This window comes from Nanorana parkeri, unplaced genomic scaffold, assembly GCF_000935625.1.
Source record: "Nanorana parkeri isolate BGI_ZX_2015 unplaced genomic scaffold, ASM93562v1 scaffold977, whole genome shotgun sequence".
Lineage (NCBI taxonomy): Eukaryota > Metazoa > Chordata > Amphibia > Anura > Dicroglossidae > Nanorana > Nanorana parkeri.
In genome coordinates, this window is record NW_017307245.1 from 656,125 (window position 1) to 671,118 (window position 14,994).

General features: G+C 46.6%; 1 long non-coding RNA gene across 1 annotated transcript; it reads left to right on the forward strand.

Annotated features, from left to right (window-relative positions):
* The first annotated feature begins 4,984 nt into the window (after positions 1 to 4,984).
* LOC108795530 lies at positions 4,985 to 12,525 on the forward strand. Its single transcript, XR_001941758.1, has 3 exons — positions 4,985 to 5,020; positions 9,452 to 9,527; positions 12,407 to 12,525. It is a non-coding gene; the product is annotated as an uncharacterized LOC108795530 (long non-coding RNA).
* Positions 12,526 to 14,994: the final 2,469 nt, after the last annotated feature.

Sequence of the window (14,994 nt, forward strand, 5' to 3'; positions counted from 1 at the left end):
AGTAGGGAAGTGTTGACATCCCTATCAGATTATGTTTTGCTGTCTGTTTCCTGCTGGGGAGAATTCCCGACACACACACACACACACACACCCCCCCCAAACACACACACACCCCCCCCAAAAGTGACTGAAGGTCCCCTCCTAGACAGCTACCAAATATGTGTCCTGTTTGCAAGTCTTCCTAAAGTGACAGAAGAACCCCTCCTAGACAGTTGTCACCAGAACATTTGTCCCCATTGCAAGACTTCCCAAAGTGACAGAAGAACCCCTCCTAGACAGTTCTCACCAGACTATTTTTCCATTTTGGAAGACTTCCAAACATAACAGAAGTTCCAATTCTAGACAGTTGTCCCAATTGGAAGACTTCCCAAAGTGACAGAAGTTCTCCTCCTAGACAATGGTCACCAGAACTTTTGTCCCCTTTGGAAGACTTCCAAACATGACAAAAGTTCCCCTTCTAGACAGTTGTCACCAGAATATTTGTCCCCATTGCAAGACTTCCCAAAGTGACAGAAGAACCCCTCCTAGACAGTTGTCACCAGAACAGTTGTCCTCATTGGAAGTTTTCCTTAAATCTCTTGTTCTCATGACAACTCTAATACGTTATAGAATTAATCACCAGCACCAATAAGGAAGTGAATTTCCCGAGGTGATACAAATAGCAATAAAAGCTTGACAGAAGATAAAACCTTTTCCTACTCAATCCAAAACCAGGAAACAAGTCTTCCCTTTACATATACTTTAACAAGAGCCCTCCTTTATTGCAGATTCTTCCCTGCTACTATTCTGAAGAGATCAGTGTAGATGCACCATGTCCATTCATGAATCGACTCCTTAGTTGGAGAGTCTACAGTCATCATAACTGCCCACCAATGTAATAAGAAAATAAGGGTACCATAAATCAAATAATTAAAATGAAGCGAGTACAAAGTCTGTAATGCTGGGGGGGTTGTATCAGGATTCTGGTAGAAATTCACAGTATCTGAAATCCAACAACCGCCTTGAGGACTACCACGGAACTAACCACCACAGGATGCATGTGAAACAAGGACGTAGCAATCAAAGTACCTTTATTGAACATACACGTAAAAAGCAATACAACACCCAGCCCCCTTCTCTATGTTTACAGATGAAGCTGTAAATGCATACCTTACCTACAATGACTATATGCCATCATCTATGTTCCGGAGCTATACTATGTGGAAGTACTTGGCAGTGCTTATATTCAATTCATCAGCTGTGATGGATGTTTGGAGCAGTGGCGCAACAATAGCCATAGCAGTCCCTGTGGATGCTGTGGGGCCTGGGAGTGGAAGGGGGCACGTTTAAGGGGTGAAAGGGGGTTGTTGTGGCAATTTAAACATTGTGTGATGGTTGGGGAGCTTAGCTCAATGGTGACCACTCCTGAAGCCGACTTGAACATAAAATGGACAGTATTTATTCATCTTCAACATAAATGAAACAGAACAATTTGTGCACGTCTTATAAGAATCCGCTTTTCCTCAGCATATACAGTCCTCAGTAGCTTTCCTCAGCTCCAAATGTCTCAGCACACCTCTGTGTGATACTCACACTGCTCTCTCAGCTGTGCATCCAACAGGTCCCTCGATCACCGACCTCTCCCAGCCTCCGCTGGCTGTTCCACGTGCATCCAGCACACACGTGAGTCTGCTTGTGGCCGTGTGACTCCTACAAACACACACAAAACCCTCCACTGAGCACTGGGCTGGCTTCTTAATGAGGCTACTCTCAGCCACCTGATCAGCCCAGGCTGGTCATTGGTAACACCTGGCCCCAGGACTGAAGATCTCATCCCACCCACAACTCCAAGAAATCTCCAGAGCTCCAGATCCCGGCTACAATTCTGAAAACCTGGAAGAATCTGAAAGGCCAGGTTCTTCCTTATAAAATGATTCACACTCTGGACCCTCTCAGCCCCTCTGGCTGAGAGTCCTGGATGCCATAGTTGCCAAACTACACCGTGGTATTGCCATGCACTGCCACAATAGAAATAGGTGTACATTTGAAGATAACACCGAGCCAGTACTGAATAATTTAGAGTTCTGGGGGTTGCTGTTGACACTGACCCTGTACCCCCTGTGACATTTCCAAACCAGGAAAGCCGACATCAAACATACAGAGGGAGAATTCAGAATGGTTGTTCCATAACACAGATACCCTTTTTGCAGGATATGCAGTAAGCAGAGTTTGTTTAGCTGTCTTAGCATTGTAGATATATTGTCTCAGAGCTTCTGGTCATCCCGGCCAGCACTGAAACTAACCCTGTATGTCTTATGCAGTCTCCCTGTGAGAATTCCGGAATGTCTTATCAGCTAAAAATTGACAACCGTTCTGAAAAACAACCCCCCACATATTAAAGACGTTTATATTAGTGTTATAAAGTAATTGTGGGCATGATTACTAGGGATGGGCTCGATGTTCAAGCCGATCGTGAGTTCAACTCGAACATCGCTAGTTCATGTGTTCACCGAACACACAAACTATCATGGCGTCACCTGCCGAGCGCCGCATAAGGCAATGCGCCTTCTGAAGCCCTGATTGGCTAAAGCCTTGCACCTGACCACAGGACAGGTACAAGACTTTGCCCAGTCAGGGCACAGAGAACTGTGAGAGCCATGATTAGGCAAAGTCATGATGACGCTGCCCAATCATGACTCACCTTTTACAACTGTAAACAGTTGTGCGGAGCTAGCTGTCACTGCTAGCTCTGCCCAATTGTTTATAAGTTGCCGGCATCTGTCAAAATGCCATTCTGCAGCAGTTGTTCGTCGCAGCATTGGGACGACGGTCGTTGTTTATAAAAATTATTATTTCTATTTATTTTTTATTGTTTTATATTTTATTTTGTCAAGTCATCGTCGTCGTGGACAACGCTGGATGTCGTGATTGACCCTGGGTTACGTCGATGGATCATTTTTAATTTATTTTTTGAAATAAAGGTTGTTTTTTTTTCAAATAAAGGATTTTTGTTTAAAGTACCCCTTACTTATTCACAAGGGGGGCCCTTTAGTAAAGGGGTACCCTCATGTGAATAAGCCCCCTGCCCGCACCCCCACAACCATTCCCCCAGGGCTTGTGGGGAAGAGGCCCTTGTCCCCATCGACACGGGGACAAGGTGGTTTTCAAGGGGCGACCCTGCAAAAGCACCCTCCCAGTGCCGAGGGCATGTGGCCTGGTATCGCAGGGAGGGGGCGCTCGCTCATCCCCCCCTTTCCTGCCAGGCCTGTGCTCAGATCAAGGGTCTGGTATGGAATTTTAGGGGGGACCCCACGTTTCCAACCCCCCCCCCCCTTTTTGGAGGTGGGGTTCCTCCTTAAAATTTCTACCAGACATTAAGGGCCTGGTGTGACTTTAAGGGAGAACCCCACACCCTTTTTTTTTTGTTTTTTTTTACACGGGGTCCCTTCTAACATTCCTACCAGACGTAAAGGGTCTGGTATTGTTTGGGAGAGGGAACCGCACGGTTCGACTGAACCGAAGCGCTCCGGCGGCCAAAGAGAGCCAAAGGATCATCCGAAACCACAGCTGGATCCTTCGGCTCCTATGTGAATAACCCCCTAATTATATTAGCATATTTTCTTTCTGGGTCAGATGTCTCAGCAGGTAAATACCACGTTATGGCCACCAGATGGCGATGAGGAGCAATGGAAAGAAGTATTCATTTCTCTTCAGCTCCATCTAGTGGCCACAATCCTGGAAAGAAAATGCGCTAACATCTTTCATGTTGCCTCCGTTCCCACAGAATGAATGTACATGCAATTTTAAATGGCAAGTTGCTCTGCGTTGCAATTTTTATGTTTACAGTATATAATTTCTTACAGTGAAAGTCAAGTTTTCCTTTAAAGTTGAATTTGCCATATTTTATTCTTGCAGATGATGGAGAAGCTGGAGAATTCATAGATATCCCCGACTTAAATATCGGTAAGAAATCATTGTGACGTTGCATGAATGAAGATAAAGCTGAACTCCAGGCAAACAGCCAAATACACAGATGGAAAAAATGTACACAAATACACAATCCTGTGAAAGGATCTGCATTTCTGTCCATCCAGTCATGAGATTTGCACAACTCTGCCGCACAGCAGAGCCCTGCCTGGCAGGAAAGGGGACCTGATCTTGCTCTGCTGCAGTTTTAATCTCGCTTACAGGTCTTCTCCACACTCTGCACTACAGCACAACTGACTGGCTCTTTGTACTGCTTCTCCTTCTCCCTGAGCTGATCCCTGCTTCTCCCTCAGTCTGAGCTCTGCTGTGCACAAGGCTGATACCAAGTCAAGTTTAAAGGAGAACTGTGAGGTGATTGACTATCACTCAGCCTCATAGTTCGAGCCGACCTGTGACAATGAGACTGTCACAGGTCGGCTCAATAGATCGGGAAGTGAGCGAACACATACCGGCGCTCGCTCACTTCTCGATCATCTCCCTGCAGGGAGCCGTGACTGTCACTCACGGCTCCATGCAGGGATTCCCCTCCCCGCTCCGATCCCCCAGTGCTGACTGGAGGAACGGATGGGGGAGGGGGCGGGCACAGCTGGCTCTGCCTCTAGATAGGCAGAGCCAGCTGTCACTCACGCAGTATTGTCGAGATCCGTCCCGGCTGCGGCGCTCTCAGTATACGGCGAGCTGTAGCTCGCGGTATACTGAGCTTTGGGTCACGGTATCTCAGTATATGTCCTCCCGTGACCCTTAGGAGAACTATGGGGAAAAACACTTACCCCGTAGCTCTCTTTTAAGTGCTTTCAATTTAAAAAATACATTTCATGATGTGTTCATGAATACAAAGCTGCATTCTTTTACACCTGCCTGGAGTTCAATCTTTAAAGAGATATTACTGAATTCTATAGTGTGGAAACTGATTGTATTTTATTCTCCACATGACACAATCTGATGTGAACATGACGCACACCTTTGTAGCGCGGTGCTAGTCTTAGTGACGCTCCTCTGTATTGTATTTTCATATCCAGGTCAGAAGCTCTTCCAGGGTGACATCATGCTTCCAGTGAGTATTGGCTTCATGGAGGGGAGATCCTGGGGTCATTGGTATTGGTCATTTATGGTGTTTACTGGGCTGGACTGATTAAAGGAAACGTCTGTTACCACACTAGAACAACCTTCAATATTCTGAAATATGACTTTGCCGGGTCAATAGAGGGACTTCAGTGCAGAGCTGAATCAGCCCACGCGGAGCAAGGAACAGATTTGCTTTAATGCTCCTCTTCCGCAGCAGCTTCAGTCAGCTGTTCAGAGCAAAGACTTTGATGGGGCCACCAATGTAAGGGGGCACTCTGATGTGTACTACTAATTATTAAGAGTTCCCTCTTACATTAATTCCCAACGTAGGGGGGCACTCTGATGGGGACAACCAATGTCAGGGGGCACACTGATGGGGGCAATCAATGTTAGGGAGCACATTGATGTGTACAGCTAAATATTAGTTGCCTTCATTGGAGTGCCCCCTACATTAGTTACCCCCTATCAGATTGCAATTACAATTTAATTATTAAGAGCTCCCTCTTATATTTAAATACGAACGTGAGGGGGGGGGGGGGCACTCTGATGAGGACAACCAATGTAAGGGGGCACTCTGATAGGGAAAACCAATGTAACCAATGTAGGGGGGCACTCTGATGAGGACAACCAATGTAAGGGGGCACTCTGATAGGGAAAACCAATGTAACCAATGTAGGGGGGCACTCTGATGAGGACAACCAATGTAAGGGGGCACTCTGATAGGGAAAACCAATGTAACCAATGTAGGGGGGCACTCTGATGAGGACAACCAATGTAAGGGGGCACTCTGATAGGGAAAACCAATGTAACCAATGTAGGGGGGCACTCTGATGAGGACAACCAATGTAAGGGGGCACTCTGATAGGGAAAACCAATGTAACCAATGTAGGGGGGCACTCTGATGAGGACAACCAATGTAAGGGGGCACTCTGATAGGGAAAACCAATGTAACCAATGTAGGGGGGCACTCTGATGAGGACAACCAATGTAAGGGGGCACTCTGATAGGGAAAACCAATGTAACCAATGTAGGGGGGCACTCTGATGAGGACAACCAATGTAAGGGGGCACTCTGATAGGGAAAACCAATGTAACCAATGTAGGGGGGCACTCTGATGAGGACAACCAATGTAAGGGGGCACTCTGATAGGGAAAACCAATGTAACCAATGTAGGGGGGCACTCTGATGAGGACAACCAATGTAAGGGGGCACTCTGATAGGGAAAACCAATGTAACCAATGTAGGGGGGCACTCTGATGAGGACAACCAATGTAAGGGGGCACTCTGATAGGGAAAACCAATGTAACCAATGTAGGGGGGCACTCTGATGAGGACAACCAATGTAAGGGGGCACTCTGATAGGGAAAACCAATGTAACCAATGTAGGGGGGCACTCTGATGAGGACAACCAATGTAAGGGGGCACTCTGATAGGGAAAACCAATGTAACCAATGTAGGGGGGCACTCTGATGAGGACAACCAATGTAAGGGGGCACTCTGATAGGGAAAACCAATGTAACCAATGTAGGGGGGCACTCTGATGAGGACAACCAATGTAAGGGGGCACTCTGATAGGGAAAACCAATGTAACCAATGTAGGGGGGCACTCTGATGAGGACAACCAATGTAAGGGGGCACTCTGATAGGGAAAACCAATGTAACCAATGTAGGGGGGCACTCTGATGAGGACAACCAATGTAAGGGGGCACTCTGATAGGGAAAACCAATGTAACCAATGTAGGGGGGCACTCTGATGAGGACAACCAATGTAAGGGGGCACTCTGATAGGGAAAACCAATGTAACCAATGTAGGGGGGCACTCTGATGAGGACAACCAATGTAAGGGGGCACTCTGATAGGGAAAACCAATGTAACCAATGTAGGGGGGCACTCTGATGAGGACAACCAATGTAAGGGGGCACTCTGATAGGGAAAACCAATGTAACCAATGTAGGGGGGCACTCTGATGAGGACAACCAATGTAAGGGGGCACTCTGATAGGGAAAACCAATGTAACCAATGTAGGGGGGCACTCTGATGAGGACAACCAATGTAAGGGGGCACTCTGATAGGGAAAACCAATGTAACCAATGTAGGGGGGCACTCTGATGAGGACAACCAATGTAAGGGGGCACTCTGATAGGGAAAACCAATGTAACCAATGTAGGGGGGCACTCTGATGAGGACAACCAATGTAAGGGGGCACTCTGATAGGGAAAACCAATGTAACCAATGTAGGGGGGCACTCTGATGAGGACAACCAATGTAAGGGGGCACTCTGATAGGGAAAACCAATGTAACCAATGTAGGGGGGCACTCTGATGAGGACAACCAATGTAAGGGGGCACTCTGATAGGGAAAACCAATGTAACCAATGTAGGGGGGCACTCTGATGAGGACAACCAATGTAAGGGGGCACTCTGATAGGGAAAACCAATGTAACCAATGTAGGGGGGCACTCTGATGAGGACAACCAATGTAAGGGGGCACTCTGATAGGGAAAACCAATGTAACCAATGTAGGGGGGCACTCTGATGAGGACAACCAATGTAAGGGGGCACTCTGATAGGGAAAACCAATGTAACCAATGTAGGGGGGCACTCTGATGAGGACAACCAATGTAAGGGGGCACTCTGATAGGGAAAACCAATGTAACCAATGTAGGGGGGCACTCTGATGAGGACAACCAATGTAAGGGGGCACTCTGATAGGGAAAACCAATGTAACCAATGTAGGGGGGCACTCTGATGAGGACAACCAATGTAAGGGGGCACTCTGATAGGGAAAACCAATGTAACCAATGTAGGGGGGCACTCTGATGGGGACACCTAATGTAAGGGGGCACTCTGATAGGGAAAACCAATGTAACCAATGTAGGGGGGCACTCTGAAGGGTACAGCTAATTATCAGTTGCCTTCATTGGATTGCCCTCTACACTAGTTGCCCCCTGTCAGATTTTCTATCAATTTACGTATATGCATGTGTGCATACCTACACATCTTCACAGTCAAAGTGTTGGCCCTCCACAACAGTCCCAGTTTCCCATGTGGCCCCTTGAGAAAATTAATTGGTTACCCCTAGAATAGAGGAGCATATGACTCCAGGTGCCAGTGCTGGTGCTTGGTCATTGGTCCAGCACTGTCACATGGGAGCAAAATACAGTCCTTAGCTCTGTGTAAGCTCCAACTAGCAGAACTTGGAGCTTACACAGGGCTATGCTTCTGCACTTCTAGCAGCTGAACAGAGCAGCAGTGAAGAAAATGTGCTGCTAGATGGGATGGGTGGGAGGGGAGCTATACAGTGAACCCGGTGCTTTGCCCTGCATAGTGAAAGCACCGGTTCACTTTAAGGTAGCACATATAAATCCATCTAAAGGACAAGAAGAAAGGACATTGGGGAATGGTAGGACCTGTACTGTGTCATTTCAGCAGTGAGAAATCCTCCATCCACATAATACTTTAACCCATTGCAGCTGCCTCACGGTGGCCCTTCAAGGGAAACTTAATACCAGGAGTTGGTGGCGGGCTTCCTGATCATGTGATCACTGTGATTGGCTGTCACAGAGATCACATGATTGGAGACTGTCCCACTGGCTCCCTATCGTGAACGGTGACCTGGAGCCTGTGGTGACAGTGCGGTCACTCTGCTAGGCCAGTGGGACAGCTGACGGTTGACACTGTATATACACACAGCTGGTGTGAAGAAAAAGAAGAACTAGGGCAAAATAATAATGTACCCTTGAAGTGGGGTTGCAAGAAGGGTTAAGTGCTTGATTTGGGTTAGGTTGTAGAATAAAAAACATATACTCACCCGATCCTCTGTCCTGCAGAGTTGACCGCTTACCTCTCTTCCTCTCCTCTCCGGCTGTGGTATGTCCCTCGGCCTCTTCACATCAAATAGACTGGAGTGACGTGATGATGTCACAGGTCATTAGACTGCCGGAGCTCGGGAAGAAGAGGCTGTGGGGATCGGTCTAGGGCCGGATGAATATATTTTTGTTATTTTTGCCCCTAGACCAAAACAAGCACCTAACCCTTGCAATGCAAGGGAAGCCCCACTGCAAGGGTTAATCTTTATTCTGCCCAGAGCTCTTCCTTAGGGCCCACGCTGACGAATGTGTATGTTACACCAGCCAGATGGCGTAGAATAGAGATTATTGTAGCCGTCTGCAATCAAAATGACCTTTAAGGCACTACAGAGCGCTGTGTGCGCACGTCAGTGTGGAGTGTGTTGTGTGTTAATGTGCATTGTGTCAATGAAGCACACAAATTGTTCTGGACCTTTTCAGATGTCAGCAGAAGCACTCATTGGCCGGAGGTGACCCGTGACTCTCTATGTGGACTGAAGGGCTCTTGAATTAATTTGAAGTGGCCTAGGCAACGGTGAATGAGACATTAAACTGAGTTTATTTGTGTTTCAGAAAGAGAGAAATGCTCTGCGGGATGATTCCACTCGGTGGAAGTTTCCCATTCCCTACATACTGGCGGATAATCTGGGTAATCTGTTTATTTATCTCCCTTTCTATCTACATCACTAATCTACAGCTAATCTTCTTATCTATCTATCTTATCTAAGAAATACTTAGATCCCTAAGGCAGAGTTCCCATACTGTAACAATTGTTATTAAAGTGTATCTAAACCCAAAATCAAAAATGTCCCATATTGTAGTTATGGAGGAGCAATGGAGCCACCTTTAGATAGCAGCATGATCACCCTGTGGGGTATAACTACAAATCATGGGGCCCCATAGCAAAACTTTGCCCCCCCCTGGCTAACTCTCTGTAGCGGCTGGCATTGTCAGCTGTGACAATATGTATAAAGATACAATGATCTATCACTGCTTCATCCAATGCCGAGCTTCCAACACCCGGGCTCATGTGGATGCAGGCTAGGAGCCGTCCACGCTTGAACAATGGGCTCCTAGGCTTGGAATCTCGGTATGCTGGCAGTACTCAGCCTTATGGATTAAAAGCTGGTTGTCGGTTGGACTTCGGTTTGTCAATCCTTACATGTTGTGGCTGCTTTTGTTCTTTTTTGGCCTTTTTTACTTTAGTCTAACCTGGTGATCTGGCCAGTAACACACTTCCTGTCTTAGAGTGACTCCACGTTATGGGGAAAGCAATGGAGCCACCTTTAGACAGCAGCATTATCACCCTATGGGGAATAACTACAAATCATGGGGCCCCATAGCAGACATCCCAACTCTACGGAACACTCCAGGAGTCTCCTGCTATTAGATAGTGGCTTCCGGCCGCCCGGGAGAGAAACACTTCCTTCCGGAAAGGTTTACTCAGCTCGATTGAGCAAAGTAAACCTTTCCCTGCGATCATTTTTTTTTTTCTGACATCAGTCAGAAAAAAAAAAAAAGCATAGGAATGCATAGCTAGATTCTTATTGGCTATTGCACTTTGCAATAGCCAATAACAAACTAGCTAATGCACCCGCCCACTGCTGCTGTCAATCAGCAGAGGAGGACCTGATTTTTTCTATCAGGTCCTCTTCTGGTGATTGAAAGCAGCAGAAGGCAGGTGCAATAGCTAGTTTGCTATTGGCTAAAAAAAAAACCTGCAGATAGCAAAGAAGCTATTGCTTCCTGTGCTATCTACATCGTTTCAGGGGGGTGCTCTCTCCCAGCCCCCCCTAACCCCACTCCGCAGATGGGGGGGGAGGGGAAGGCACCTCCCTGAAAAAAACCTGGGCTAAATTTACTAAAGACAAAAAGCACAGGCTGGGGCTTTACTACAAGAATTAAGAGGCCGCAGATGTCACCATGGTGTAAAATTGGACAGATTCAAATAGCAAGAGAGAGACCAGAAGCACAGGCTGGGGTTTTGCTACAAGAATTAAGATACTGCAGATGATACTGCAGTGTAAAATTGGCCAGCAGCAGTACAGTTTAAATCAGCGATAATAGACCTAACTGGTGTATGCCTAAATTTTATTGTATCCCTGAGTGGTAGTGCAGTGGATGTGAGTGATGTAATGTGAGGTGGTTTTAGGTGCACACTGTTCTTGCGCTTAGTTTTTTTTTTCTTTCTTTCAAACAAAGCAACAGTGTACAGTGAACAAAAGGCAGGTCCAAGAACAGATGCTCAGAAACAAGTAAATGCTCCTCCTGGAGCAAACTGAGATAAGAGGCCCAATCAACATAAGTTGAAAAAAAACACACAGAAGAAATAAGAAAAAGTACTCCCCTGAAACAAAAGCTCTTTTTGCTTTTAAAGGGAACCTTTGCACCTAAAAATGCAGCGCTGAGGTCCTTGGTTTGAGTCCTGGTCTGGACACTATCTGCAAGGAGTTTGCTTGGGTTTCCTCTGCCTGTCTTTTTTTGGACACAATTTCCAGATTTCATTGCTTCTTTAACCACTTCCCGGCCGGCCGTTGTAAAAAAACGGGCGGCCAGGAGCTCTCTAGATTTGAGCAGGCGTCTTTAGACGTCCGCTCAGCCACGCCCCCTCACGTGCGCGCGAAATAGCGACATTTGAAAACAGGCAGCGATGCCCGTTAACCCCTTCATGACTGAGGCCTTTTTTTCATTTTTTGTACCCATGCTTTATTCCACATTTTAGGCCTGAAAATTACTTAAAACCCCCCAACATTATATATTTTCTGAATGCCAAGACAAAAGTTGTAAAGGTCGGTACACGATCTCCCTCCGGTCCCCTCTCCGCTGTCAGAATGCGGAACTGATGTATGTATGTTACATCACTTCCACATCACTTTCTTAGCCCCCTATGTGATAGCAATAAAGTTAAGTGGAAAAAAAAAATTAGGAAAAAAACATTTTTAGTTTCCCCCCCAAAAATGTAAAGTTACAAATTAAAAAAGAATGATTTTTTTTCCCCCCCATACATACACGCATGCAAACAGGCGTCAGGTGCACATACGTGCGAAAACGACGATTTCTCCCATTACGCCGCACATGTTACATATCGCCGCCAACGTCGGAATAGTTCTAGGCCCATCAATCACTGATAACACTAAACTGATGAGCTGTAAAAGCTTTTACAGCGTCGTCTATGGTCAATTTTGGGTATGGTAGTTTTTTGCGGGTGCGCGCAATTTTGTTTGTGGACGGACGTCTGCTAGGAGCGGGAGGGCGTCTTGAGACGTCCTATTCAATAATGTTTCCTTAATATAGTAAAAAATAAAGCCCTGCAGTGGTGATTAAATACCACCAAAAGAAAGCTCTATCTGTCCCCAAAAAATGGTATAAAATTCATTTCAGTACAGCGCTGCATGACGGAATAAATGTCAATCAAAGTATCGCAGCGCTGAATACTGAAAAATAGCCTGGACAGGAAGGGGGTGTAAACACCTGGTCTTCAAGTGGTTAATGAACCGAGCCTCATGTGTGCTTTATTTTTAATTTCAGACCTAAATGCTAAGGGAGCTATTCTGAAGGCTTTTGAGATGTTTCGTTTGAAGTCCTGTGTAGATTTTAAACCCTATGAAGGAGAACCCACATTTCTTCATTTCCAGAAATTTGGAGGGTGAGTCACCAATCCAGCCATTCAATGTCTTTCAAAAAACCCATTTCCCTTATTCACTATACAATTCCCTCAGTAATGATGACCCTGCCGACATTATCTCTTGCCCCTCTTTTCCTCATTTATTCTCCAAGGCAGCCTTGCTCAACCTCTTCTCTCCGCGGGTACCCCCTGAAAAAAAGGTGTAGGTCTTGGGGAACCCCTGAAGTAGTTTCCTGGTGTAAACTCATGGTACTTTAGCATAATCAGTGAGCTGTGGATATAATAATAAATAAAAGAATAAAAAAATAAAATGTACACCTTTAATGTAAAACTTTGGCTTTCTTTGGTGTTTAGTGCAAAACTGATTTGGCATTGGTGTTCAGTGACAACACTAATCAGTGACAACCTGTGGTTTCACAAGGGGGGTGCGGCCCGCACCCGGGTGACACCATTGAAGGGGTGGCACCAAAATGACTGACAGTCATTTTGGTGTCACCCCCTCTGAAAAGTCGAGGCACCGGGAGAGAGGAGGGGACCTGGCGGCATACCTTATCCCGCCGGGTGACTGTCCCCTCTCTCTGCCGGTGTCCATCCCCAAGAAGGCCGCCAGCAGGTATCAATGAGATTGCCGTGCATGTGCGAAGACGTCATTGCACACCCCCGTGGTGACGTCACGCGCATGCGCGATGATGTCACGTCGGGGTGTCACCCGGTAACCACTCCGGGTGACACCCAGCCTTGGGACGCCCCTGGTGACAACACTAACTTTGTTGGTGTTAACTAATAGGTATGAGCATCAGATTCAGGTTGACCACGAGTTTGACCTGAACTCAAGTTATTTGCAGTTCAACAAATCTGCAAACTGTCTGGCCAGTTCACCGGCCTGCTGAATCTTCAACTGTGCCCTAGCGATCAATGACACCATGCTGCCCGCAAAGTATCATTGGTTGACAGGTGGCTTACCTGCACATCTTCACTGGTGCTAGAATGCAGAAGGGAGCTTCATAACAACCTATGACGCTTTGGGTCCACCAGCGTCTTAGCAACCAATGATGCTATTGTAAACAAAATGAGAATGGAAGATGGAACATGGACGGATCTTTCCTGCTGGCAGACAGGCTCCCTTATGCAGACAGCTGGCACCCACCTCTGTCAGAATACCTGATCAGTGACTGCAGCTCATTGGTTGCAATCACTGTTCGGCTGACAATTCTTCACCTGGCTCCTTTGTCAAAAGTCAACTGATTAGTTGACTTCTGTTTAGTCCGGTGATGCCAGCCGGGCCACCAATGGATCTTATTTCGATCGATTCGTCAGGAAATGTCCAAAAATCGATCTGTGTATAGCCAGCTTAAGGGGGATTTTGGAATTCCTGGAAACCCTTTGTTTAGGTAGGGGCGCTTTTTTAAAGGGCCATGCCAAGAATAGAATGTCCCTGCAGCTGATGCTTTTACTTACCATAGACATGAGCAGCTCCTCATCTCCCATGCTTATAAGGGTGACATCAGGTGCTCGGAAAGAAGGTGTCCCGTCAGGCTAATATCAATCTAAGCAGGCCTAAGAACCATGGCCTGCAGGGGGAACATTGAAGCTGCAACTGGGCTGATTTGCAATAGCAGCTAGCAGTAGAACCTCTAAGGACGTCTCCTGGTACCCTAATGAAGAAGCCCTCCTCCATGCCTGTCTGAGGCATTGTCACTCATGCATATGGTACTTCTCTCATGCTGCACCTTAACCTGGGTATACACAGTTAATGTTTGCATGCTTGCTGTGTACCCTGTTCCCCATATTCCAGACATGTCTAACTGAGTGTTTCACGACTGCTATATGGAGGTTGCCATTCCTGTTTTTGGGGCTGTCATCTTTATCCCTGCTTGACTACTACGTCACTGACCCAGATACAGCAAGAGTTTTTACAGCAATATGGCACTGGTTTCTCTTAGGTTGAGAGCGTTCACACACATTCTACTTCTTTGCAGAGCAACCCAGTAGCCTTAAATACCAGAGTGATCTTTAAATTAGATTGCAACTGTGTTTGCGTGGGTTTCCTCTATGTTTTCCAGTTTCCATCCACACTCCAAAGACACACTGGTAGGATAATTGGGTCCAGTCTAAAATTGTCCTAGTATGTGTGTGTGTATGTAAGCAATTGTAATAGGGACCTTAGAGTGTAAGCTTATTGAGGTCAGGGACTGATGTGAATGTGAAGGTGCCCATACACCTTGCGATTATCATACGATAATCGCGGGAAATCCCACGATCGTACAATAATCGTAAGGTGTATGGAAGGCGTGCAACCGTTTTTACTGTACGGCCGCACGTCTTTTGTCAAAGGAGCATGCTAGAAAAGCCGCCGAGAATCGTACAATTGTCGGCGGGTTAGTGGCGTGCTCGTTCGACAACTGCGGAGCGGGCCGGTGTGCGCACATGTTGCACTTCTGACGAATAAGCTCCACAGTGCGATCGGGGTTGGGTGAAATTAGGGTGCTTT